Genomic DNA, 5,000 nt, shown 5'->3' on the forward strand with positions numbered 1-5,000 from the left:
TGCTCTACACCCCAGCCCTGCTCTACACCCCACCCCACCCCAGCTCTACTCTACACCCCAGCTCTGCTCTACACCCCAGCTCTGCTCTACACCCCAGCCCTGCTCTACACCCCACCCCAGCCCTGCTCTGCTCTACACCCCAGCCCTGCTCTACTCTATGCAGCCCTGCTCCCCTGCCTCTACACCCCAGCCCTGCTCTACTCTACCCCCTGCTCTGCTCTACACCCCAGCCCTGCTCTACACCCCTGCTCTACTCTACACCCCTGCTCTACTCTACACCCCAGCCCTGCCCTGCTCTACACCCCAGCTCTGCCCTGCTCTACACCCCAGCTCTGCCCTGCTCTACACCCAGCTCTGCCCTGCTCTACACCCCAGCTCTGCCTCGCTGCTCTACACCCCAGCTCTACTCTACACCCCTGCCCTGCCCTACACCCCAGCCCTGCTCTTCTCTACACCCAGCCTGCTCTACACCCCAGCTCTACTCTACACCCCTGCCCTGCCCTACACCCCAGCCCTGCTCTACTCTACACCCCAGCCCTGCTCTACTCTACACCCCAGCCCTGCTCTACACCCAGCTCTACTCTACACCCCTGCCCTGCCTACACCCCAGCCCTGCTCTACTCTACACCCCAGCCCTGCTCTACTCTACACCCAGCCCTGCTCTAACACCCCAGCTCTACTCTACACCCCAGCCCTGCCCTGCCTACACCCCAGCCCTGCTCTACACCCCAGCCCTGCTCTACTCTACACCCCAGCCCTGCTCTACTCTACACCCCAGCCCTGCTCTACTCTACACCCCAGCCCTGCTCTACACCCCAGCTCTGCTCTACACCCCTGCTCTACTCTACACCCCAGCCCTGCTCTACACACCCAGCCCTGCTCTACACCCCCAGCCCTGCTCTACACCCAGCCCTGCTCTACACCCCAGCCCTGCTCTACTCTCTCCACCCAGCCCTGCTCTACTCTACACCACCAGCCCTGCTCTACTCTACACCCCAGCCCTGCTCTACTCTACAACCCCAGCCCTGCTCTACTCTACACCCCAGCCCTGCTCTACACCCCAGCCCTGCTCTACACCCCAGCCCTGCTCTACACCCCAGCTCTGCTCTACACCCCAGCCCTGCTCTACTCTACACCCCAGCCCTGCTCTACACCCCAGCCCTGCTCTACCCCCCAGCCCTGCCACCACACCGTGCAGGCCAGGTCGCACCTGCCTTCCAGTATTTCACTAGAATTGCTCCAGTTTCCAAAACTGTGGTATTGCCACTCAGTCAGTTTATCACATTATTTGACGAGGGTTGAGGTTGAATAATAATAAAGAGGTTTTTCATCAGTGTGATCGCTCCAACACACGGAGTCTCACCTCCCTCCACTTCTCCTGGATCAGAGAGTCGTGTAATAATTATATATTTATATCATATAGTGCTTTTAAAGGCAACACAAAGACGCTTCACATAGTTAATCAAACAACAGATAAAAGGAAAGGTTTAAAAATCAACAGAGCGATCATACACTAATAAAAGTTTGGAGAGTGGAGAGTTCTGAGGGTGTTTTTGAACGTGGAAGAGGGGTGATCAGGTTGCCGTCGCCAACACGACAGGTGGTGCATTAGGGTTTTTAACCAATGTTCCAGTGTTCCTGGATAAAAATTGTTTAAAGTAATTATCGCAGAATTTTGACAGATCCTTTTTTTTCCAACAGCTGCAATATAGAAAAGTCCACTTCTGAAATTTGTATTGGAAAAACCAAATACACACAAAATCAAATACACTCGTAACAAGAAAAATATGATATGATATTTTCGGCATCTAGCCAGTCCAAGCTGAAGTTAAAAATGTTCTGAATGTTGTAAAGCAGCCGCAGTGGGCAGCGCCTCCGTCTGAAAGCAGGGACAGAGCAGTCGAGCTCGGTTCAGCCGACACGCCTCTGAGTAATGTGTGCAGCTGCCAAGCCATTCACAGTTAAAAAAAACAAACTACTTAGAGTTTTAAAATCAATTGTTAAACAGGCAGCAGAGGAGAGGCGTGAGCCTCTTGTTCTGGTCAGTACTCCTGTAGAAGCATTTCTATCCACCCGTAAACCTGCTCTGCCAGGAAGGGCGTGGAACAGGCATCAATAACCTCCCGTACCAGAGGCGAGCGCATTGATCAATGTTTGAGCTCAGGTCTGGAGGATATGTTCTGAGTGAAGGATTTAAAGCTGATTTTAGCCCCTTCTGGTCCTTCTCTGGGGCGGAGATCTGTTCTAACACTGCACCCTGCATCAGCTGTTTACAGTCTCAGAACCTCTGAAGAGCCACTGTTCAACATTCAAAACCACCCCTAACCACTGCCCCCCTGTACGCCCCTGTACCCCCCTGTAGCCCCCTGTACCGCCCCTGTAGCCCCCTGTACCACCCTGTACCACCCTGTACCCCCCTGTACCCCCCTGTACCCCCCTGTACCACCCTGTAGCCCCCCTGTACCACCCTGTACCCCCCTGTACCACCCTGTAGCCCCCTGTACCACCCTGTACCCCCCTGTACCACCCTGTAGCCCCCTGTACCACCCTGTACCACCCTGTACCCCCCTGTACCACCCTGTAGCCCCCTGTACCACCCTGTACCACCCTGTACCCCCCTGTACCCCCCCTGTACCACCCTGTACCACCCCTGTACCCCCCTGTACCCCCCTGTACCACTCTGTACCACCCTGTAGCCCCCTGTGCCGCCCCTGTACCCCCCTGTACCACCCTGTAGCCCCCTGTACCGCCCCTGTAGCCCCCTGTACCGCCCCTGTACCACCCTGTAGCCCCCTGTACCACCCTGTACCACCCCTGTACCCCCCTGTACCTCCCTGTAGCCCCCTGTAGCACCCTGTAGCCCCCTGTACCCCCCTGTACCACCCTGTAGCCCCCTGTACCGCCCCTGTAGCCCCCTGTACCGCCCCTGTACCCACCCTGTAGCCCCCTGTACCACCCTGTAGCCCCCTGTACCGCCCCTGTAGCCCCCTGTACCGCCCCTGTAGGCCCCCTGTACCGCCCCTGTAGCCCCCTGTACCGCCCCTGTACCACCCTGTAGCCCCCTGTACCGCCCCTGTAGCCCCCTGTACCGCCCCTGTACCACCCTGTAGCCCCCTGTACCACCCTGTACCACCCCTGTACCCCCCTGTACCTCCCTGTAGCCCCCTGTGCCGCCCCTGTAGCCCCCTGTACCCCCCTGTACCCCCCAGTACCACCCCGTAGCCCCCTGTACCACCCTGTAGCACCCTGTGCCACCGTGTACGCCCCTGTACCACCCTGTACCACTCTGTACCACCCTGTAGCCCCCTGTACCGCCCCTGTAGCCCCCTGTCGTACCGCCCCTGTACCACCCTGTAGCCCCCTGTACCGCCCCTTGTACCACCCTGTAGAACCCTGTACCGCCCTGGACGGCCCCTGTACCGCCCCTGCACCCCCCTTTAACACCCTGTACCGCCCCTGTAGCTCCCTGTACGCCCCTGTACCACCCATAACCCTGCCCCTGTACCACTGTCTGTAACAATCAATTGCCTGCTTCAAAAACACTCACTGACACAAGCATGCGCAGATACTCTCACACACTCACACACTCCACACACTCACACACTCACACACTCAACACACTCACACACTCACACACTCACACACTCACAACTCACACACCACTCACACACACACACACACACACTCACACACACACACACACACACACACAGAGAGTCTCAGACAGTAGGACAGGAAAGAGCTGACTCCACTGCTGCCCACAGACCTGACACAGCTCCCAGACAATTCAATTAGCCAGTGCTGACTCAACACAATGCCCAGCACACACACAACACACACACACACACACACAAATCTTTATTTCCCAAGTTGTCCCATATTAGGGCCTCTTGGGAAATAAAAGTTTGCACTGGCCATTCAGGGTACTTGAAGCCTTTAAGTAGGAAGAATTTGGTCCCTCTTGTGTTGGTGCTCTATGTGCGTTGGTTCAGTCCTCTTGGAAATAGAGTGCTAAGTTTGAGAATCCAGTGTTTCTCAAACCTGCGTCTCTCCTCCGGTGTCCAATTATTGTTTGTTTGAAGGCCCGATATTTCTAGTGCCTCAAGTCCATGGTGAAGGAAATGAGCCACCAGGTGTGTGTCTGTCTCTCTGTGATTTCTAATGTTGTATACATGTTGTGCTAGTCTACATTTAATTGTGTTCCCTGTCTCTCCTACATGTATTATACCACATTGTTTGCACTTAATGGCATGTATGCAGTTTTTAGTGTTTTTACGTTAGTGTTTGTTTTATTATGTAGGTTGTGTTGGTAGTGGTGTTCCTGACTGTAGTGGCTTGCTTGTAGAATATTGGGCCCTGTGTAGGTAAAGTATTAAGTTCTGGTAGTTTGCTGCTTACCAGATGATCTTTAAGATTTTCATTTATTTTATATGCTGAGATAATTTTATAGTCCTGGATAATGTTTGTGTTCTGTAGAGTGCGGGTTAGATTTAATTTAATTTTTCTGTTTGCAGCTAGGCTAAATGCTGAGTAGGTGGTGATTAGCGGGATGATTTTCCATGTGTCTTGTTGTCTGGTGGTTAAGAAGGTTTTCCGGACGTGTCTAAGGAAAGATCTGGAATACCCCCTTGGTTTTAATGCATTGAAGAGGGTCTGGGTAGCCTCTTCAAAATCTATTACCTGTGTGCAAATCCTGTTGAACCTGAGCAATTGTGGTTTGATCAGGCCCTTGAAAGCGTGTTTAGGGTGGAGACTGTTTTTATGTAAAAGTGTGTGTGTGTCAGTATCTTTAAAGAAAACTTTAGTGTCTAAAGTGTGTGTTTGGGAAAAAGAGGGTCCCTTGTATGTGGTAGTGTCCAAGAAAATCTATTTGTTGGTTATGCGTGATGTATTGTATTAACTGTTATCATTCTATGGTGTGTGTTGAGGATTTGTATAAAGTGTTTGAAGTCCTCTAACTGTGTGTCCATGTTCCCCATATGTCATCTAAGTATCTAAAA

The 5,000-nt window shown here is 53.1% G+C and overlaps 1 protein-coding gene across 1 annotated transcript in view; it reads right to left on the minus strand.

Moving 5' to 3' along the window:
- The window catches only part of LOC133120156 (pyruvate carboxylase, mitochondrial-like), an 85,909-nt gene that overhangs the window by 8,534 nt on the left and 72,375 nt on the right, over positions 1-5,000 (minus strand).

The sequence above is a fragment of the Conger conger genome, unplaced genomic scaffold (genome assembly GCF_963514075.1).
Source record: "Conger conger unplaced genomic scaffold, fConCon1.1 SCAFFOLD_61, whole genome shotgun sequence".
In the NCBI taxonomy this organism is placed as follows: Eukaryota; Metazoa; Chordata; class Actinopteri; order Anguilliformes; family Congridae; genus Conger; species Conger conger.